This window comes from Cryptotermes secundus, unplaced genomic scaffold (genome assembly GCF_002891405.2).
Source record: "Cryptotermes secundus unplaced genomic scaffold, Csec_1.0 scaffold2057, whole genome shotgun sequence".
Classification (NCBI taxonomy): domain Eukaryota; kingdom Metazoa; phylum Arthropoda; class Insecta; order Blattodea; family Kalotermitidae; genus Cryptotermes; species Cryptotermes secundus.
In genome coordinates, this window is record NW_019735591.1 from 213,561 (window position 1) to 237,884 (window position 24,324).

Genomic DNA, 24,324 nt, shown 5'->3' on the forward strand with positions numbered 1-24,324 from the left:
AGCAAAATGAAGTATTACGTAGTAAGATGTGCTAGATTATAAGTGTTTCACCAAGATTTGTTAAAACTCTCAGAATATACACATAAGAAGTGCATTTATGCCCGTAATAAATTTTGTTTATAAAATGGTAAAGATTTAAACTCAAATCAGTACGACAATTTCAGTATAAGGGCAGCGCATGCAGTACCGAATTTGGTTTAACTCGGTGATGGACCGATGTATTTTTATCTTTATTAGTAAATGATGACGCAAGGACGGACGTGAAGAAACACATACTTCCCCCCCCCCCAAAAAAAATATTTAAACGCGTCGTAGACATCAACTTTTAAATGTTTTCACAGGTTTGCCCATCAAACTAATTGCCTCACAGTCTGCTAAAAAGGGTGAATTACAATTTGCAGAGATCGCCTCATAAATCTATCAGAAAGTTGCGGATTGGCATAGGCCAAATTGAATTATGGATCATGTAAGAAGTCATTTCCTTACAAAAGTTGGTCACCATTATGCACTCCCGAAATCGTTAATAACACGCAATCAATGTGATACAATTAAACATTTATAAATCCTCGGAACCGGAGAGAACTGGCTTACAGCGCTCACATCACCACGCGCCTTACAACCATCAGCGAATAATTAAAGCAAAATTACTGTCACGTGTATCCGGGGTAACGTGACGAATAATTTTGGATTCTACGTTTGATGATTGAATTTCTTTGACATCTCTGTTACGATTACACTGGATTATAACAGTTCACACATTTAACTCTTTCTGGATAATGAATCTCTCACCGTTGCCTGACTCATGCACTGGTCTCTAGCCTCTAGTCTTCTTGAATTCTGCTTAGCTCTCGAAAGCGCATTGATTCACTGCTGACTCACTTCTCACTCTGCTACTGCTGCTACTTAACACCGACTCGAATAGTTCAGCTAAAGACCTCTATTGTGCAGGAAACGACTGTCTACGTTGCGGTGAGAACAATGCTTATCGAGTCGTTGCTCAACAACCGATTGTTCCAGCTGGTCGTCCCGGATACGTGTATCAACAATGGATACACATGTCACATTTCGAATATTTTCGAGGGTACGAAGGTGCCCACGGACACATGGTTGGAGATCCATGCTTTGGACTATAAGCCTCTAACTTTATGTCACAACTGACTGAATAGTGTAAATTTGTTACATGCATAATAATCCAGATAAATTATATTCATATATTTGGACAGATATTTACTCTATTCCGGAAACGTATGTTCGGTTCTGCAATCTCAGGATTTCGTAGAGTTCCTTGCAAAGCAAATGAGGTAGCCATTAATTATCTGACCTGACCTTCGCTGCAGCCCTTCAAACACACGTGACAAGACGGACGGTCAACATTTTGCATATGCTCCGTCAATATTACCGAGAACCCCATTAACTGGGATCTGGTAGCAGGATCACGCGATAGCCACTCATCTTCACTTTGGGCCGAAATTAAGAATGCATAGCCCTCTACCTCCACTTCCCCATACATCTTCACAGTTTTGGAGCTTAGTTGCAGGAAAGAAAACTTCACCTTTGAGATCTTTTCTCCAAACTGGATCAAGACGAAACTCTAAACGTTTTTGACGTTGGTACATTAGTACAAATATTCGTATTATGTTTCTGGACATTGTCCATCGTCCTGTTTTTATCTAAAAACACAGTCCTGTTTATATTTCAAAACACAACCTTTCGGAGACTGGATCCTGTCCCCGCCTTCAGGTAAAACCTACTCAATTGGGACCAATTGATAGAGTTAATCCCTATCTACGAACCAGAATCCAGTCGTCGAAACGTTATGGTTTGAAATATATACAGGACGGTGTTTTAGACACAAACAGGACGGTGGATAATGTCCAGAAACATGATAGTTGCTCTTTATTAACAGTTTAAGAAAACCACCCTAATTTGTGTTCTGTATTTTATCACTTAACAACTTATAGCGACATTTCTTGTTGTAAAATTGATGAATTTAACTTTGAAATTCAATAATAATTGATTTTATTAAAATGTAATTTAGTATTTGAGGTGATCCCAGCGGTGATTAAAATAGTACTATCTTCTGGGATCTAACACGGCTTATTTGACCCCGAAGATGAAGGCTATATGTTGATCCGAAACGTCCTTGACTTTCGACGGTCTACACAGCGTTATATCCCAGAAGACAATATTCTTAAAGAATTAATTTGTTTCGTTTTTGTCCCACGGTTCCAGTACATTAATTTTACGACACAAAGTGGTGCAAAATTAAAAAAAAAATGTGTTTAAGGTGGATAACTGCAGACCTATTTGAAGGACCTGATAACAAGAAAATATTGAATTGGGCATTCCCGAGGCTGTAGTCTATCTTCAGCCAGCTTTTCTTTCTTACAGTGGCCTACGACATCAGCGTGCTACTGCTGTTACTGAAATCTGGGACTTCTAGAACACGAACTTGGGCTACAACACTGTGATATTTGGTGTGAATTGTATAATTAATAACTAATCTCTTTTTTAACCTAATTTTGTTTCGCGTCACGAGATTTGCGTTTCACCTTTACGTTCTTAATGTTTCAGATATTTCTGGGGAAAAATAAATGAACGCAGTTTACTAATGCTAGGAATAGACTCGTACTAATTACCTCCTGTGTTGTCCCTCACAGGAGCTAAGATATCTCAGTTGGTATAGCCACGAGCTGCAGGCTGGACGGCCTTACTTCGATTCCCTGCTTGGGCCAGACATTTTTTTACTCTACAACATGCAAACCTGCTCTGGGGCCATCCACCCTCCTATCCAATGGGTACCGGAGCTTGAAGCTTACCACTCGCCTTCCAACTAGTACCAAGGTCAAGAATGGCGGAGGTACACCTCCATTTGTATATAGAATGTACCAGGAGGAAAGATCAATATTCTGGGAGGTCGTAGGATCGGCCATTCTAAGCAAAAGATCGTATATGTACATGTGTCCTGTTCCGAACGGTTTCCGAGATAGAGCTATTTCACAGTACAGTTCCAAAATTATTGATAAAAAAGAGATATTACGTACTGTTTCTAGTGCCGGTACATTTTTATAGCGTGGTGTTTAATGACAGCGAAGCATCACTGATTCGGACTTCACTAATTCGGAATTCACGATAATTTGGACAGGGTTTCTTTTTGCGAATTACGACCTTGAGGTTCGCACTGCCACGATCAGCGATCGCAAACTTCCTCATGTAGCTCTAGAACAGTTGACGGCAGATGAAAGATATAAGAAAGCAAAAATGTAAAGTTGTCCCTGTGCTTAAGTAAATTAAGCACTATTCCATGAAGACGTATGTGGGAGTGGATGTATAGATCCACGTTTTTTGACCTCGGCACTAGTTGGAGGTGAGTGGTCAGCTTCAGGCCTCGGCCTTTTTACTCCCGGTACTCATTGGATAGGAGGCTGGGTGGGCCTCAGAGCCGGTCTGAAAGGCATGGAGAAGAGAAAATTCATGATCTACCCGTACTCGAGTTTCAACCTCTCGGTCGTCCTGGTAACATTTCTATAATTCGGATTTTCACTAATTTTGACTAGGATTCGTTCCAAATTATCCCGAATTACTGAGGTCTTACTGTAATTATGCACAGAGATAACTTAAATTACCTTTTCGGTTCCTCAAAATAGTTCGATGCTTTATCGGCTTCTGGGTACACTTGATTCGAAAGAAGGGGCAGGGCTATAACTCGTAACTGGGCGGAACTTGCTGCAGCACGTTTTAATATTCGTCTGCAGTGACTGATTAAAACCACGAATGTGTCGACTAGAGTCGAAATGGACGTATTTGGAATCCCTTTTCCTCAGAAAGGTCTGCTCTTGGTAGCGAAGGGAGACTGTGATTTTCATTCTTGTTACAGTCAACGCAGATATTCAGTTCATCTTTCGAAGGCTAAAATGTACTTAAAGAACGTAAAAGTCGCCATTCCACAGAAAAATATAACATCTTTAGTACAAAGATCTTTCTGTTCTGTTTAAGGAAATAATCGCTGTTCATTTCGGGAATCATACGAAACACATGAATAAACTTTAAAAGCAAAATGCAGAGAAACTTTAAAAGCAAAATGCAGAGAGTTGTAATATTAAAGCAGATGTTGCTACTGAGCTAGGTTAAGACCAATGTGACGCTAGAAACTTGATCAAGTCTATAATTTGAATTCTGATGAAGTCTGCATTGGAAAATAAATAAGCTTTCACATTAATGCATTTCCATGAAATTCACCTGTCATGAAAGTAATGAAAAAGGATCATTCGTACTTAATGCAATCACATTGTTTCAACAAAACTTTTTTTTATAATTTAATTTCACAGTCTAATTTTTAGAAGAATAATTTCAACAGAAATCCGTATAGGTCAAAATGTATTTTACTGGGAATTCCCACAAACTAATTAAACTTGCGGGTTACAATTCATGAATCACGCCCAATTTTAAACTGTAGAACGGATACACCGTCTCCGACATCTCTCCAGACCTGCAGGCATGTCTTGTGCTGCGTGTCAGTAGCTGATATTTGGATTATTAAATACAATTTAAACATTCGTGACGATGTTATATTAGTAAAATTGTTTACGTTTTCGACATTATCCGTCGCTTCGTCCCGTTTTTATTCTAAGTTGCGACTCAGTTTCGAACATAAGTTTATTCAAAACCGATTTTCAACTATTTAAATTCATAATGCAGTAATGTTATGTAAGAGGGTCCAATGCTTTTCGTTGCAGAAAAAACTGTAATTGAGCAAATTACAGTTCATTGGATTTGCAGTAATGGAGGTTAAATATGAAGGTAAAGTTGTCCCTGTTCTTAACTAATGCGTAAACCTACGTTTTCTTTGCCTCGGCATTAGCTGGAGGTGAGTGGTCAGCTTCAAACCGCGGCCGCTTTATCACCGGGGAAAGAGCCCCCGCACATATTGGATAGGAGGTTGGGTGGACCCCAGACCCACGTCTTGACGACGTGGAGGAGAGAAAATTCTTGACCCTATAGGAGCTCGAACTCCGACCATCTGCGGTCGTCCATCCCGTAGCTATTCACTATACCGACTGAGCTGTGAAGGTGCATGTGTTTTATAAACGATCAAAATCTATTTTTTTAAATATTTTTAGGTTTACAAATTTATAATTTCGGCAGCTAATTGTTTGTATTTTCGTTTTCTGCAGTATATAAAACTTAAATAAAATAATTTGTACTCAGTAAAGTCGTGTGGTGGTGGTGATGGTGCTAAACCGTTTAGAAAAAAATATTCCCTTCTGTTCCTGAAACCTGACATGGAATCTCGTTTTCCGTTATGGAAGTGAAAAATACTGTTCGCAGTCAACACAAATGCTGTCAAAAAGTAGAACGCATATAAATTTCATTTAGAGGCACGACCATAAAAAAGAGTACAAACTTTGTGTTGAATGTCTCCACAGTTTGACATTACAGGAATTGCCCCTCCTTTCCAGTTCACACAGGAAACTATAGGAAAGCAGAACAGTGCCTTTTGCATCATACAGTGCGCATACAAGCTTCGGGATATAAAAACGAGTCAATTCAATGCCCACCCCTCCCCCTTTCCCCCTCCCCCCAGATTCTCTTGTGCGCACGTAATTAATGGCTCGCATTATTCAACTTCCCATTCAGCTTTATAGACCTAATCATAAACAAATAACTTCACAGCCCAGAAAGCAACAGTTTCACCGTGAATTTAAATGACCTGTTAGTTGTGCTGATAATTAATATATGAAATAATATATGGCAAGCCGGAATAACGGGGCACTATACTACAAGCCGAAAGGTCGCGGGTTCGATTCCATATGAGGTCATTACATTTTTTAATTGACCTAATCCTTCCAGCCGCACTACGACCCTGGGGTCGATTCGGTCTCTAACAGAAACGAGTACCAGGACTCTTCCTGGGGGTAAAGGGCGGCCGGCGTTTTTTTTTTTGGTAAATTATATGTATGTACAAAAAAGGGCTATGCAAAGCACACCCGGCCCTCTGTATCACAGTCTTACCTTATTCTATTTGACGTGTTTTAGTGACAATAGACGGGGTTTGGATTTGTGAGTATATTTATTGGATATTCACAAGTCGTAAGTACAAGTAATTATAACACTGTTACTGGTTTTCACACTACAAATCACTCCACCCTAATATTCTTAGTCGTAACTACAATTAGTTCTTACACTCATGAGATCGCAATAACTATTACACGCGAAGTAACGTCTTCAGTATCTGTTAACTCTTCAACTATTCACTTGCCTTCTGAATTCTCGTCCGACTGCTTCACACATAACGCTTCGTCTGCTTAACTGCTTCAAGCAAGTCAAAGTCAAATTTATATTACGACCGACGGTTGGTCGGCCAGTCTATCATTGAATAAAGCACCCATCTGGATCTTTATTACTGTCAGACAGTTGCAGGCTTGTTGATGTAGGCCACTCTCTCTGACGAGAGGACGGGTGTGTCTTTTGTCTGAATATAAGTGTAGACTTACTTTCGGGAACTGCGCGGTTTAAATCTTCTACTGTTCGACACCAGACACTAACAACATGGTAAGGTAAAACATAAAGGCAAAGTAAACTGAAGCCGTGGAAAGAAATCCCATGAGTGGTGGGGATGACGGCGCTCGAGTCTCCCCACTCTCTGCCTACTGTTGTCCTCCTCTCGAGCCCCATCTGGCCTACGTCAACAAATCCAGAGCTTTCATCGCTATCGAAGGTTGTCACAAGCAACAAATTTGTTGAACAATTCTATGGCTGCTTATTCATAAACAACTGCAGTTTCTGAGGTAGAGGGTTTTTTCCCCCTTGGCACTACAACCCCAGTGGGCCTAGGCCCATGAACTTCTCCGTTCCCTTCGGTTTTTCTAGATGTTACACATTCGGTAGGACTCCTTGGGCAGGTGATCAGCTCGTCGCAAGGCCTCTACCTCTACACAAACACAGCAAAACGCACACACACAAACTAAACATCCATGCCCTGAGTGGAATTCGAACCCACGATCCCGGTTTTCAAGCGAGCGAGGACAGTACATGCCTTAGACCGCTCGGCTACCGTGACCGGAAGAAGGATATTAACACTCTCCTTTTATAATTTTCGAGATGAAATATTCTAACGAACTGTCTCACGTGGTCCTATTCTGTTTTAATGTTACTTAAGCTATGAGCAAAACACGTAAAGATTGTGAACAAGAATATAGAATGACACACAAATATATGTCTATTTAAAATAACCTATATTTATTTCTAACTTTGATGAGTATTATTCTTACAAAGTCACAACAGCGTGGGAAATCTTTATCAGAGAGATAATGTACCCTATTATCCCGAATATAAGGCGAGAGATTCTTTCTAACGCTGCTTCTTAGAAAACAAGGGCCGCTTTATATTCGGGCCTTTAAGAAAAAATGTGTCGATCACAGTGGCTGCGTGGTCTAAGACATGAACTATCTTCGTTCGCTCGAACACTGGGATCGTGGGTTCGAATCCCACTCGAGGCATTGATATCTGCATCTATTCTGTGTTTGTGTAGGTAACGGCCTTGCGACGGGCTGATCCCCCGTCCAAGGAGCCCTACAGACTGTCTCAGGATTAAGAAACTGAAGTGAAACGAAGCGTTTCAAGGATGCTCTATTCTCCAATTTGGAGAAACGTGAAAGACAGAGAGAGAGAGAGGAATAGGGATAAAAATGGTTATGTGTTCTGATTTTTAATTCTAATGATCCTGATGAAAATACATAGAATTATGTGCAAGGTACAAAATGTTGAATTTATTGTTTCTTAACAATACATGTTCTATTTTTTCTTGCTTACAACGCTTAGGACTGAATGACATATTCAATTTAGTAAAAAAGAACACTTTCTTATTAGAGAAATAGGGGCCTCGTTATAAACTCCGTGACCTGTATTCCGCAGGCTAACTATACCGACCGAGCGACCGCCGCTTGTCGGCGAAGTTAGTGCCAACTCTTGCGGATAGAGGGTGTCGCGTGGTCAGCGCAACGGATCCCCACGGCCGTTAATCTCAGTTTTCTAGACCGGAGCCGCTATTTCCTTGAAATAGCACCTCAGTTATCATCACGAGGCTGAGTGGACCCCCTTCCAGACCCACTACTTCTCAGGAAATCTGTTAGCGCCGGGAATCGAAGCCGAGACCTCTGGATCTGGGCTTAGTATTTTGTGATCTATATTCTGCCATACAACTCCCTAGAGACAAATTTTTCGTCTGTGTTAACACTGTTGCGGGAGTCGGGCTAGCTCAGTCAGTATAGCAACTGGTCGGGTGTGGTTGCGGGTAGGTGCAAGAGCTTTTCCTCTTCTCAACAGCGTCGAGATTGAATTTGGGACCTATAAATTTTCTTTCATTGGGCACCGAGAACACTTTTTCGGGAATAAAACGGTTGAAGCTTGAAGCTTACCACTCACTTCCATCTAGGACCGAGGTTAAGAATACGTGGATCTAGTGCTCCAATCCCCCATACGTTTTCATGGCGTAGTGCTTAATTATTTGAGTACAGGGAAAATTTTCTGGTTTCCTTGTTAATATTTCAGCAAATGTCTGAAATAAAAGTGCACCGGATGATCGTGGCCGTGAGTATTCTTCCCGAGCCAGTTTTCCTTTCTTTTAGTTTTCCTAGAAGTTAGTATGTAGAGAAAATTACCTAATGAGAAGCTTCCTAATTTGTACTCTTCACCAGGTATAATTAGAACGATCAAGACAAGGAGGATGAAATTTGCAGTACGTGTAGCACGAATGGGCGATAAGAGGAATGCACATAGGATTTTAGTGGGACAGGCAGAGGGAAAGAGACATATACGAAGGCATGGACGTAGGTGGGTGAATAATATTAAAATGGGTCTGAGATAGGTTGGGGTGGAGTAGACTGGATTGATCAGGCAGGTTAGGTACTAGTGGAGACTCTTGTGAAAACGGGAATGAACCTTCGAGTTCCATAACGTTTTGGGAAATGCTTTAGTAACTGCATAACTGATGCTTCTCAGGAAGGGCTCAGTTCCATGGAGTTAACTAGTTAGTTAACAGATACTGCGTATATACGTGTGTTTCTTACCTATCTGGTACTGCGGTTTACCATTAGCAAAACAGAAAACAATTTAACGTGTTGATATATATCCTATGCTGACGGTGTATCATATTTTACAATAGGTTTTTAAAACAATACATGTTCATTGACTTTTCGAATAATTCTCCACATCAAAAATATTGTTTTTTACGTGTTTTTCTCTTTCGATCATTTTTCACGTTGAATAGTACTTTATGGGATATAGGTTTTTGCGTTCTGTTATAAATGGTCATTTAACTGTAAATGCTGTTACAGATGAAGGTTAAAAACACAGGGCGGGTTGTGGGGTTAACCTCGCCTCCATGGCCATCAATTGCCGTTTTCCTGACACCCACTGATATATGTGAAGGTGTTTACAAATGGCTGCTAAAGCTACAAATATGGCATCGTTACGTCGAACGACAAATAAATAGGCCCGTCTCTCAGTCTGGTTTTTATACCAGCTGGGAGTGTTACTATTAGAAGCGTAGCGATAGATTTAAGACGACATAAAGTATTAATACTTAAAAGTGTGCTGCCTGATAGTTGAGCTGGTTTTATATATTCTCTTTGAACTTTGGAATTCTGTTTACTTCATTACGATTATAGATTCCTGACCGACTAGAGTAATGCGTTGCATCTCGTGAGCACAAGAACTTTCTAAAGAAATTTTCTTGCTGCTTGAACCTGATCTCTTCATATTATACCTCCTGCTTATGCTCGTATGTAAAATCCTTTTATTCACTAGTTTTCGTGACTGGTGAAAAAGGTAAAGCTATCCCTGTAACAGACCCTGGAGACCCAGAGGATTGTGAGACGTCGAGAGACACATTTTCTTTACAATCGCCTCACAGATGGCGGTGAGATTGTCAGTCTCATGCTCCTGCCGTCCTTCACCCCCGGGAAGTTGCCTGGTATTCATTTCTGTTAAAGGCTGAGTCGAACCAGGGCCATAGTGCGGCTGGAAGGATTAGGTCAATTGAAAAATTAATGACCTCATCGGGAATTGAACAAGCGACCGTCCGGTTTGTAGCATAGTGCCTCAACTAACTACGCTACCGTGTGCCCATTCTGTGCCTGGTATCTGTAGATCAAAAAAACGAAATATTTCTGACACTGTTCTTGTTGCTTAAATCCAAATATTCTCCTCAAAATTCTGTCCTTAGACAGCTCCAACCACATTCTTTCATTGGGGTGACACACAAAGATTCGGAAGCTTGAAAAATAGCATGCAAAATTCTGTTGTTGTTGGTTTTTTTTTATTTTTAGCTCCTTATTTTCATGCTGACGTCTGGGTTTAGGACAAGGTTCGTAGATTTATATAAATTCGGCAAGCTCGGTCTGTGACATATTACGTTTAGTAGCCAATTGTAGGTAGGAATGGATGGTTTTTCAGGACTACGTAGATATTTAAGATAATTGGAAAAGTCAAAAGAAGTGACTATATATTATAGAAGAAGTCACTACAATTCATATTCGGAAATTTGTGTCTATGTGTAATGTTGTTTGGAATTACAGGCTGGTTGTAAATTATTGTTGAGGTTTCCGTGGCCTATAATTTTTAAAGCGCACATAATAGAATAAAATTGTTAAGGAATGTGAAAGTGTAGCTCAAAAATTTTATTTGGCAACGCTGTACTCGCCACATTGATGTCTGAGAGAAAATATGATGTCATATCTCAAAATGGTGACTGCTCAAGAGAAAGCAACATGCATACTTTGGTTTTTCGAAACAAAGTCCGTTATCAAAACGTTACGGTACCCAATATGGAAAACATCCACTTTCAGATAATGATGTTACCTCCAGAGATGTGGATATTCAGTGATGAAGCAACGTTGTACGTATCAGGGAGGATAAATCCTTAAAATGCAGAATATGGGGATCAGAAACCCCTCACACCATTCGAGAAATCGAAAGAGATAGTGCAAAGGTGAATGTCTTCTGTGCTCTGTCATATTCAGAAGGATTGGTGCCATGTTTCTACAGATAATAAAACTTCTTGAGTTTCGCTTTCATATTCCTTAAACAGGTTTCATTTGGTTTTATCCAATTAAGAACTATAGGCCACGAAAGCCCCATCAATAATTTAGAATCACTCTGTATATTTACGAAGTTCAAGGCGTTAGAAATAACTTCGTTACAAAAACCAAGTTCTAGAACCAAGCAGGCGGCGTCTGTGCCCATTTCCAGGCGTGGATTTGTTACAGGTTTGGACGAGCCATTAAATACGGTCAAAGATGTGAAAGTGTTACTTTGAAACTGCAGTTAGATATGGCTCTGAAATTGTCGTCTTCGTGCCGAAGTAAATCGAATTTGACAAGGTGGGTGTCACTGTACGTGCTTTTGTGTGTGTGTGTCATTAATCGCTTCGTCCCAGCTGGAGTTCAGTTCGCCTTCTGTCAACATCTGACACTTTCTCCCCGTCTCATGAGTGGCAAAACAGAAATAGTGGGAATGTTATTGTGCGGTCCGTTCCCATTGCGTTTCCTGAAAGAAAGGGGAAAGAGATAAAAACTGACTGAAAAATAAACTCGCCTGTTCATAATATCTGTCTTTTGAAAAAGAGGGTGAGGGTTAGCTGCAAGTTCAAGCGATGTCATGGCTTCGTCTGCTTTCTCATCTAAGTAGAGCGATCTATCGTAGGTTATATAACGACGTTGTGTCAACGGCAAAAATTATTTATCGTCGAATGATATTCAGGATGGTCGCATTCCGTGGAGTAAAATTCATTGGAGATGAAACAGCCGTGGTCTATTTCATCATACTGATCATATTTTTTTCTGGAGGGGCTCAGGAAAACCACGAAACCTCCAGTCAGGTTAATCGGTGTTCGGACCGAGAGTCGAACCGGGAACTTCGCTTGAGGGGAGGATCTGGTTAGTGAGTTGTAATGAGGAGAAAAGAGGAACATTCGGACTGAAACACAGTCTCACACAGTTCTTCAATTTTTGCTTGCGTATCCGTTGCCGCGTATACATGTTTATTTAGCTGTTACCTAACAGCGGACAATTTCTTCAGAAAATTACCGGAGTAAGCCACACACTGTGAATTTTGGCGCAACCAGTGTGAATTAAGTCGGTGGCCTGGCCGCGGACCTGTGCAGAGCAAATCCTTTATGTGGTTCCTGTATATAATTACTGTAGCAATAGCAGTGGTACCTCGTACCATGGCTAATGTACCCACCACAGAATTTCAGAAGCTCTGGTCAAACCTGATTGAATCTCTGAAGTTGGATTATGAAGACACAACACAAGAGTATCCTGACGCCGATGCCGTTACGTAACTTGTACGCGGGCACTCGTCCACATTGCTCGCCTAGCGGGATGTGCCCTTGCGTCAGTCGGCGAAAGTCCGAAATGGGCTCTAATCGTGCAGAACATGGCAGACACAAGGAGGACATCCCACCAGTTTCTGAAAGGAAAGCACCTGAGGGTACACAGAGGTGCTACACGACTCGACGGCAGTCCTCAAAGTGAGGGCTGCCAAAGGGGAGACAGCCAAGACAACAATTACTGCATCTCCGTCCATCGATGAATCCCGCAAGCAAATGAAACGAAAGTGGAAACCTACAGACGACTCGGAGAAAAGATCCAAGAAGCCTACAACTTCCACCACGGGAGTCAACGGCCTCAGTTAAGGTCGAAGCTGTAAGTTCCCATCCAGAAATTCTTCGCCTCACTAAGAGCAGTTGAAATGGAAGCTGACCATGGGGACGACTCTGACGGCACAACCGAGCGTCAGCGACATCAGGCGCCATTAAACGAGGCAGGTAGGCCTCCTTCCATTGCACTAACCTCTCAAGAAAGCCTGATGAAATTTCAAAAGCAACTGAAGGGCTTATTGAAAGGAACCTATGAGTTCCTTAGCAAGAGAAGCGGGACCAAAGTGGTCACGAAAGAACTGACCTCACCGTCGGATGTGGTGTGGGGGCGGTCACCTGCACAAGGAGTGCCCAGAAAGGGACAATACAGCATCGATACAGACATGCTGCAACTGTCATCCCTCCAACTTTCGAGGTTGCAGACACGCCAAGGAAGAGAGACGAAAGAGAAAGTCGCAGAGAGCCCCCAAGACTACAATTGGAAGGGTGTTCGCTTGCAGCCATACCACCTCAGGTCTGTCGCGGGAGTACTACGCAGGAACACACCAACAACAGCAGCCTCGGCCGCCCTCAGTTCCACAGACCTGCCTCGCCAGTGGGAGAAATGAGTGCCCTTCTCCCTTGAGGCTCAACAAACAGCAAGTACCAAGTCAATCAGTTCAGGCTCCTAATGCGAACAACTCATTTCTGAACGACGTTCTCACGGTAGTCGCAACGGCATTTCAGTAGATCATGATAGAATCGAATGGGGCCGAGTCAGAAGAAGAAGAAGGAAAGTGGCATCACAAAAATTTGATTAAAATTCATGAAGCAATATGGCTGCTAGATTTTATTAGCTCCTCTAGGTCGTAGCATTCAATGTGCGTGGCACTGCGAGACAGCGCTATGAGCTCAGTAAGCAGCTTCGAGGGCTACACGCAGAAGTGGCTCAGCTCTCAGAGACACGTCTGAAACATCATGAAAGGTTTCTTATTTCAAATTAGCACATTTATCAGACCGAGTAGAAGCCACAGTGGTCTGCTTTCCGACTGCTGATAGAGAAATATTGCTTTCAGCTCTTTTAAATCTCCGGTCGTGCCTGGATTGAAGCGGAAATCACTGAGCTCTTAAGCTTTAGACAAAAGTCCATCCTGGCAGGTGTTCTGAATGCTAAATATCCATTTTTGAATAGTGCAGTTTCAAAACCTTCAGGCGAGAATCTTTGGACTTATTTGATGTAAATTAATTCGAAATTTCGGCGCCACAATGCCCCACTCTTTGCGCTCCAGCGGGGAATGGTGACGTGCTCGACATTGTGGTCCGTCAGAATATGAGACTGTCAGGTGTGGTCGTTTCTGATATCCTTGGCTCAGATCACCCACCAATAGTATTCCACATACTGGATCACGCTAAAACTAAGAACCTTTCAAAAACAGTTGAAATATTCAGACTGGGAACGGTTTCAAAGCCTTTCCTCTGATGTACAATATCACATAGAATCATAAATTGACTCTGAGCAAGAAGCCGACAAAGTGGCGCGCGACTTTACAGCCTCAGCAACTTCGGCATGTAGGCTGTGGACAATTAAAATTAGGCTTGCAGACGTAAACAACCTCGAACTTTTTGAATTAGATCGTTTGTTAAAACACAAGCAGAGATTACAAAAACTATGGGAAGGAGTCCAGGATCTAGCATGTAAAATGAGAGTCAACTGGGCCAAGAAAACGACCAGAAAAGCGACCTGCAAAAACACTCTTGAAGAGTGGGAAACTAAAGCAGGGAACAGAGAGGTCACACCTCAATCAATAAGGCCTACTGCGAAATCTCTCGTGAAGAGGGACGGACCGAAGGCACCAGCTGCTATTCATGATCCCTTAGCGGTTCCTGCGGTTATTTGTAAAGTGTGAAGATTAGCAGTGGTGCTGTACTTGCTTGTACTTATGAGTTGTAATGTATAAGTGGTCAATAAATACAATATGCAATCCTAAACCCCGTCTATAGTCACACATGCCCGTGGCACTATAGTGCAAAAGGAAGAATTTTAAATAACGTGATATATATGTGATACGTACACTTGACGAAAGGCCAAGCATATTCATACGAGACAAACCCATCTTCTCGTCAGAGAGGATGTTACATAAGGACTATGACCGCAAGGGTTCAGTTGAAATAAAAATCTCTTGCCGTGAGCCTCAAGGGGCTTGGCGCCAAGACGAACTGATTGGCGGTAAACCGCCAGTCGTAAAGTAACTCTGACTCTGACTTGCCTTCCCACATTTTCGAGGGTTGCTTAGTTCGAGGAATCACTTTTCATGATTTCTCAGCTGTGTTTATGTGCCAACTCAGACAAGTCAATGCGGAGGGTCTAACAGTGAAAGAATAATATAATGTGGTGAGAAAAGCACACAGTTATCCATCCTAATCAGGATTCAAATCCATGACTCTATCTTCCACTGAAACTAATACTGTCTACACATTAAATTGCGCAGTCTCCGGGCTGGGCCAATCTAAGAAATTAAATTGAATAATATAATGGATTTCTTCTGTTACATGTGCCGTGTATACCCATAGCTAGGCAACGGATCGGTAAACACATTCCCGCAATACAAGCGCACGCGACAGTAGGACATCCATTGCTAGGTAACGGGTCAGTAAACACATTCTTGACAATAGAAGACGGTGTTTTCCGTGGGGTCCGTGTAGAGAAATTACGAGACGGCACAGACGGAAGACGGGACGGAATATAGAACAGAAGTAGGGTGTAGCCGAGTCGAGTGTTTGGAATTGGCAGCTGCAGAAGTGGCAGGAAATGAATTAGAATGGGATAAGAAGACTTCTCGATTAATTTGTAGTTACAATGAGACTGTGATAAATCCGTTGCCTGAATACGACTAGTGAAGACTGAGAATCCTAGTGCGAGTGGAACGGTGAACTGTAAGTGTAGAAGTAGCGGCAGCGCTGTAATTGCATGTAGTCGCGAGTTGCGTGTATAAGGTGTCACTTCAATCTTCCAATCCAAAACCCGAATTGTAAGTCACCCCTACACGTGACAGTTTATTTATTTATAATGTTGTATTTAAGCGTCCTGTTGCACTGATCTTCGTCCATGATATGTAAGCAGTGTCCGTCTTTTAGTGCACTCAATTTTACTTGTTACTTCACAACATGTTTCGACACTACAGGGCCATCATCAGGTGCTCCATTTACGTCAATCTATTTCAGTGCTTGCCATTACGTCATTGTAAAATTTAAAAAGTATTTAAAAATATTCGTCAATTGTAATAAATATATATGTATATACTAAAAACTTGTTAAGATTATTTATCTTATCTGTCCGCGCATAGTTTCACCGCTATGGGAGTCGTTCCTCTTATTCTCAGGGTATATCGTGTGTCGTGTTGCGTGTTCCCTGTTTGGTTGCGGGTGTTGTAACACCTGATGATGGCACTGTAGTGTCGAAACATGTTGTGAAGTAATAGTAAAATTGAGTTATTTATTTATTTATTTGACTAATCTCTTTATTTCTTTCTGTATTTATTTTATGCATTTCTTCATTTTTCTTTCCTTTTGTGCTTTTAACTATCACCTCTTTTTTTCTCTCTTTCTTTCTTCAGTTAAAGATACTCAACAGTATTTTGATTAGGAGTGGCAAGTGTAATCAACATAGCAATTAATAGAGGCTTCAATGCCCTATTTTCATTACAAATTCAGAAGTTCTGCTGGAAGGACTAAGAATAGAATGAAGTTTTCGAGCATTATAAATGTTCTGGGTTTAAATCAAATCTGGACTTCCCTTTTGCCCTTTACGGATCCTTCATCACCCATTCAATTCCTGCATTGTAACTTTTCTGCTTTTATTATGTGCCCCAGTATGCCCACGGTACTTAACAGCTCGTTAATGAATTGACACGCCATGCGCATTCAGCCATGTAATACGTTACATATCCAATCGTTACGTGTCGTGCTTTCATGTATAATTATTAACTCTGAATTCATGTTCATCAAAATGGGCCAGACTTGTGTCTGAAAGAGATTTTAATTCGAAAATCTATTCCCATATTAAATGCTATAATAACGATCTATTTTGTAAGTAATTAAGTGTTATCTTTGATCACAGTTTGAGTTCATGCACTCTCATGAATCGGTATAGTATAATACATTGTAAACAAAATTAAAGCAAAACCTACTGTATTGGACTTTTTCGCAATTTACCTAATCCCTCCAGCCGCATTATGGCCCTGGGATCGACTCAGACTCTAACAGAAATGAGTACCAGGAATCTTCCTTAGGGGTAAATAGCACCCGGCGCGTAGGGCTGATAACCTCCTGCTATTTGAGAGCCGATTGTCTAGAAAATGTGGGAGCCTCGACGTCTCACAACTCTATGGGCCTCCACGGCCTGTTACAGAGATAGATTTATATTCTTTACATAACATACGTGTATATCGATATAAACGGACAGCTGCCTTACTTATGTCATAACGCCAATGTGTATAACAGTTCTTGTGTTATTTAACGACATTATATCAACTCCATAGGTTACGTAGCTTTAATATTTCTATGTATAAGAAACCAGATAAATAGCTAGCTGTCCCTGTAACAGGCCATGAAGGCCCAAAGGATGGTGAAACGTCGAAGCTCCCACATTTCTTAGATATTCGGCTCACAGATTGTGGTGAGGTCTTTAGCCTTAAACGCCGGCCACCCTTTACCCTCCAGAAAGATTCCTGGTACTCATTTCTGTTAGAGGCTAAGTCGACCCCAGGGCCATAGTGAAGCTGGAAGGATTAGGTAAATTAAAAAAAATCAATGAAGTAATCGAGAATCGAATCCGCGACCTTCCGGCTTGTAGCATAGTGCCTCAATCAACAACGCTACCGCATGCCCCAGATACATAGAGAGCCAGGAATTTATATGACTCTTAAGTCCAGTACTTCTCCTGAAGACATAGGGAAGTATTTACTTTCATGTCTTTTGTATATGAATTGCATAGTACATGGAGGCAGAAAGACGGAAATAGAAGTTGTGACCTTCAATGTTATGTTCTATTGGTATTCATAAAAATGTACAAATTAATAAGGAAACTATTACAAACAAAGTACACAGAAGCAGACATCATATATTGCTGCTCTTCAAAAGCGTCATTTTCTTTCCGGAAACCTTATTCAGAAAACTAATGAGCAAATACGTCCCTTGAATTTATACATTGTTTGCCTGTTTTTGTGATTATTTGATGCAGGTACATGAAATTAACTTTAAAGGTTGGCAACAAACAGTACAGATACTGCACTATACTTCTAAAATTTTATCTTTGTTACAAATAATACACAGGACATGTACCTATTCAGAATATTTTATCTTCAACTTCTGCTAAAAATCTGAAGACCTAAATACACTGAACAATATAATTTTATCTTTTATTTTGGATGGGGGCACGCGGTAGCGTAGTCGGTTGAGGCACTTTGCTACAAGTCGGAATGTCGCGGGTTTGAGTCCCGATGAGTTGGATTCTTTTCAATTGACTTAATCTTTCAGCCTTGCTATGGCCCTGGGGTCGGCTCAGCCTCTAACAGAAATGAGTACCAGGAATTTTTCCTGGGGGGGGGGGGGATAAAGGGCGGCCGGCGCGTAGGGCTGACAACCTCACCGCCATCTATAAGCCGATTGTCTAGAGAAAATGTGGAAGCCTCGACGTCTCACAACCCTATGAGCCTTCATGTCCTGTTAGAGAGAGAGCTTTACATTTTTGTTTTGGATGGTAATAAAATTAGCTTTCTAACGCAAATAAAGTCACTGAAACGATATGAAATAAATTTGCGAGGGGAATATTTTGACTTGAAAGGGGACAAGTAACAAGATAATACATGAAACTGCGTAATGATGAACTTCATAAATATACTGGTCACTGAATAATATAAGGTAGATCACATTAAGGAAGTGGACGCCTGTAGCACGCGCAGGAGAGACGATATATGCATATTGAATTTTGATCCAAAGATCTGAAGAGAAGGACACCTAGGAGGAGATGATAGGATGATATTACAGGAAGTTCTGGGAAGAACTGATCGCATTCTTTCCATTGACACGACACGGACAGCATAGAAAAAATTAGGGGATACAGAGACAGTGAGATGAACTCGTAAGCGTCCTTTTCAGCGAATGTTCATATTTTGAAAAAAAAAAATGAAGAGGGGGCTTATGGTATCACCTTGCTGTCTGTCTGTTCTTCTCTCTGCCTGTATATATCCCCTATATTTTTAGGAGGTGTATGATATCACCTTGCTGTCTGCGTGCATGTTTGTCTGGGTATCCCCTATTTTCTTTTCTATGCGGTCAGTGTCATATTAAAGGAACGTAGGCTATTAGTTCTTCCCAGAACTTATCAATATTTCAAAACAGGGAAAATAGGCTAAAAATTTATCTTAAATGAGTAGAGTCTGAGGTTCTGGATTGGGTTCTTCTGGCTTAGACATAGTGGTGGACTGTTTATGAACACAGTAATTAACCTTCCGATTATAAAAGGCGACAATTCCTTGACTTTCACAGCGACTGTTATGTTTCCAAGAACGAATTTGCTGCATAGATTTAGAATTGGGTGCCTAGGTAGTGTCTTCCCTAGGCTAAAGTCGATAGAGAGTGTCCAGTTTCCGGGCAGCTGTGAGAATTGACGCCCATATCATCCTAGGAGCCCGGCTCAGTGTTTAATAATATAGGTAAAAGCAAAGTCGACCCTGTACATAATTAATTAAGCGGAACACCGCGAAGACGTATGATTGTGTGGAAGTATAGCGCCACCATTCCTTACCTCTGCAATAGATGGATGTGAGTGGTCAGCTTCACGCCCTGGCAGCTTTTACCAACGGAGAAAGAGTCCCGATAACCATTTTATAGGAGGCTGGGTGGATCAAAGCGCCCGTCTGCCCTCTGTGGAAAATAGAAAAATCTGTTGCCCTTGCCGGTAATGGAACTCCAGGCCGTCAAGCCCTCAGCCCCTTGCTGTACCGTCTGAGATGTCTCGGTTACAGTTATCATTCAACAGTGCTAATCCGAAAATCTTAAGCGAGCCAAGGGTAAAGAATTCAGATGTTTACTCCAATGGCTTTGTATTCATCGTTGAAAATAATTAATCCGCTATATGTTTGGATGGGAAACGATTCATGTCGTAACCCATTACAGCTTCTTGGATTTGAGTTTAGTTGGCATTATTTTCCAATGTGACACCGTTTCAGAGCGATTGTCATACACAGACCCGGTTCGTCTGCATTTTATTTCCCCGACTATATTTCACTAATATCCTATTTGAATAAATATGGCTTCCGGCATGCTATTTCTCTTGTTCATTGACAAATTGCCACCCCGTTGGTGGCCACCCCCACACTCACACACAGCACAGCATGGCTTCAAACTGCAGTCCAAGACTGGCTGCTGTAGAATTATTGGTTCGTAGTACTTTTAGGGGATTAATTACTGTTAGGTCGGTACTGTGTAAAAAGAAATAAAAAAAATCGTAGGAAAATTTGTGATTTATACGCAGAAGCTGCACATCCCGTACACTCATGGGCAGATAATCTAGACCAGTTGTAAATAATTACATGTGCGAATTTGCAGATATTTCTTAATAGATGAACCCCGTATATTGTTCTGGAGAAATTCGATACATCTGCGTGCGTGATTGTGTGCATGCACGCACGCACACACACAGCTTACTTGAACTTATTTAAAACCCTTATTTTATTAAATATATTGTGATATTACGCCCTAAAACCGAAATAGCGAAGTCAGAATAGACGTTCATTGCCAGACAACGACTCGGTAACCACATTCACGCGTCAACAAATACGCAAGTAACATTCAAGTAACTTCCGCCATTATGCAACGGCGCTGTGGACACACCTTCCCAACATTATAGAGGCTGTGTTTTCTGTGTGGTCTGTGCAAAGTGTTCATAACTGCTAAGTAACTCTGACTCTCACTCTGTCAATAGCAGCGTACAGTGAAGAGTCGAGTTTCGGGACGCCAGCCGTCGGGATATGAGCTTGAGAGCAGAGGAATTGAATTGAGTCGGGTCTTCGGAATTGACAGTTGCAGAATAAGGCAAGAGAGGAATTAGACTGAGAAAAGAAGACTTCATATGTGATGTGAAGTTACAGCGAGACTGTTACAAATCCGTTGCCAGGATACGACTAGTGAAGACTGAGAACCCTGATGTGTTTGCAACGGTGAAATGTAAAGTGTGTAGAGCAGCGATAGCGCTGTATTGCTTGTAGTCCCGAGTTGTGTGAATAAGGTGCCAATAAATCCAGTCATCCAATCCAGAAATCTTATAAGTAACGCACAACCCCTTCACATGACAATATATTACATATATCATACCCCGTTGTATTAAATGATACTTTATACACACATAATAGAAATAAGAATAAAATAACATATCTATAATAAGTTACTATAGCAATCAATTGACACGTTATATATTTATAATGTAAAGGTCATAAAATTCTCTCGAGTTTCATAGCATGTGGATACTTAAGTAAAATTTGGATTCTGTAGAAAATTTACTGGACTGTCACCACTGTCGAGGGATCGTTACAACACGGTCTAGTAGGAAAGCCCCAAAAGCTGAAGCACTGAAATATCTGTATATTTCGGGAAATCATTTGCCTCATGTAGGGAATGCGGTGGCATCCATAAAATATAATTTGTTTGGGTACTAACTTAGGCTTTGCGCTGCATTTTTGGTCATCACAGCGATGGCTATGAAGGGTATTGTCTTTTGAGATGTGACACCGCGTAGTCTGACCACCAACGTCGATTCAGACAGCCATACGGCCTCCAAGTTCAGTGTCTAAGTGTCTGCCAAACAACCAGCAAGATGTAAACAGGAAACAAAACTCAGTTTGCCTCCGACTTTTGTAAGCCTTCACGGTCACCACTGTGAGACCCTCGGAGTCAGCGAACTTCTCTACAGATGTAGACTTTTCTTCGCGCTACGTAAAGTAAGAAAGTGCGAATTATACTCTAGAAAATGCAAAGGCTTTCATGATGATGAAGAGTTATATAAAATAATAGTATCTCTTAATTCATACATTCATCAATGGTTGTACAGCCCTTTGTTGGGTCCTGGCCACTTCTTCAGTTTCGTATTTTTTTTTTTTTTTTACACAGACGTTAGCACTCCTCGAACGAGTGTTCAGCCCGTCGCAAGGCTGCTACCTACACACAGAAAAACACATACATAGACATCCGTGCCTTTAATGACATTTGAAGCCACGATCCAAGCCTTCGATCGAGCGAAGACAGTTCATGCCTTAAACCGCGCGGCCAATGTAATCGGCACAATAGCATCTACGCCATCATAAATGTTCCATAAAGACTATAGAATGCTGTATTAAAGTGGTATACGATCTCTGTCAGCCCACAGCGGCCAACAGTTTGAACACGCTTATAAAATCATAGAATAATAAACCCATTTAAAACTGCATCGCCCTGTATATAAGTCGCAGAACCGAAATGCTGGACGCACATGGATGTTCCATAAACAGGTTTTTATGAAAGAACAATGCAAGGGGTGTATTTTTATGGTCGTAAATAACAGAGTGCAGCCGTCGAAGCAGTTAGACGCCATTTTCCATTCCGATACACTCCATGTGGGATTTATGGCGGACAAAATGGTCCCATTGTAGATCTCTCTTCACGCTCTCTTTCACATCACAATTCCACTAATGCTCTGTATGTATCCGGGACCGCCCCACAGCCGTAGTCTCCACTTCTGACCCAGAATTCCCAATAAAGTTATCTGCTTTAACTTAAGTGCCAGCAGACCCAGCAGGACTGTCATTCTCCAGTTCATCTCAGTCCGCATTAAAGCAACAAGTTACCCTAATATTAATCTTCCCTGCTTATCGGACTTCCAATTTGCCGCTTACCAGGAGGGCTTTACCTCCCCAGTTTGTTAACTAACTCCATGAACCAGCAGCCTTCCTGGGTAGTTTGACGACTGGCGAAATTCCGTGTCTTTTACGAACTTGAATGTTCGTTACTGCTTTCACAACTTTCTGCCACATGTCTTCATCCTGAGCTAGATGAATCCGGTTCTCAGCTGCCTGTTGTGCTTCATTAAGGTCCATTTCTGTATTGCTCTTACATCTATGTTAGTTCTACAGTTTTATACCCATTTCTGTTCCCTGATGCTAGACGAACAGGCCCGTCACAGTGGCCGCGCGGTCTAATGCATGAACTGTCTTTGCCCGCTGGAACACTGGGATCGCGAGTTCGAATCTCGCTGAAGGCATGAATGTCTGTGTGTTTTTATTCTATGTTTGTGTTGTTTTGTGTGCAGGTAGCGGCCTTTTGACGGGATGATCCCCCGCCCAAGGAGTCCTACCGACTGCCTTAGGATTAAGTAACTGAAAAAGCGGCCAAGGCCCAACAAAGTGCTACTCGTATAGAGCCGTATGTAGATGGGTCGGTGGTTCAGTGGGTGGACGAACAGCGTATCCAGATTTTTCATAGAAAACTATTTATATAACTACACTGATAGCCTTACGTGAATGGTATGTACCGCACTAGTTTTCTCTTTAATCAATTTATCATTCGCCATTTTCAGCAGTCGATATTTAACAAGTGTTTTGCATCTGCTATTCTCACAGAGTAAGAGGAATTTCACAGCATGAATTGCGCTCAGAAGGACATTATTATTATTAGTGGGGTGAGACTCAGCCCACTTGGTACTGCGGCCAATGCTGGTCTATTTTATTAGCCCCAGATGATAGATGACGGTGATTATGGAACAATTGATGGAATGAAGATTGGCAAGGGAAACTGAAATACTCAGAGAAACCTGACCCAGCACCACTTTGTTCACCACACATCCCACGTGACTCTACCTGGGTTCGAACACGGGCCGCCGCGGTGGAAAGCCAGCGACTAACCGCCTGAGCTGTGGTACGGCCTCTCAGAGGTACTTCATACTCTCGTTTCAGTTACGATGTTTGTGAAATCTAAATTATTTAAATATTTGATTTTTAATTCTATTGGCGAAACATTGCTTGGCTTTGATATCTCCAGTAACGCATTCTGATGTCTACAATGCAGTTACCACATAAAATTAATTATTCCTATAGAAGGAGAGACATCGACCTCGTTCCAAACCAGGCCGTACGAAATATCACAGAGGGGATGCATAATTAAACGTCTATCCGTTTCGCCTTTTGATGTCTGGATGGCAAGTTTCAGTTGGGTTGAACCCAGAGGAGACGTCGAACTCTCTGTCCATGAAGAGTTAGCCAACTTCACAGTTTGCGCATGCAAATAAACGCAACAGTGAAATTCAACAAAGAAATGCTTGGAATTCACAAACTGGTCTCCGCTACTTGTTTCTATTATTGTCATCATGCATTTTGGTGTAGCGGGAAACTTCTGGGCTTTTACTCGAGAGGTACCCGGTTCGAATGTCGGTAGGTTATTGTTTACTCTGATTGAGGTATGAGATTTTCATCGGGGTGAAGATTCATATTATTGTCTTCCGTATTATGGAACCTGGTAGATAGTTCCAGGCGTTTCGGAGGAAATTACTTCTTATATCTTGAGGTTGAAGTTATTTTTTCTTTTAATTTTACCTACGCTAAAAGCCGGGAGGTCGCGGATTCGAGTCCCGATGATGTGGATTTTTTTTCACTTTACCT

General features: G+C 41.5%; 1 long non-coding RNA gene across 2 annotated transcripts in view; it reads left to right on the plus strand.

Moving 5' to 3' along the window:
* The window catches only part of LOC111869710, a 185,263-nt gene that overhangs the window by 149,544 nt on the left and 11,395 nt on the right, over window positions 1-24,324 (plus strand). Inside the window, exon 4 of one of the 2 annotated variants that reach the window (XR_004513582.1) lies at window positions 2,392-2,479. The exons of the other annotated variant lie outside the window; for it this stretch is intronic. This is a non-coding gene — a long non-coding RNA (uncharacterized LOC111869710). The remainder of the gene's footprint in view (window positions 1-2,391; window positions 2,480-24,324) is intronic. 2 annotated transcript variants of the gene reach the window in all.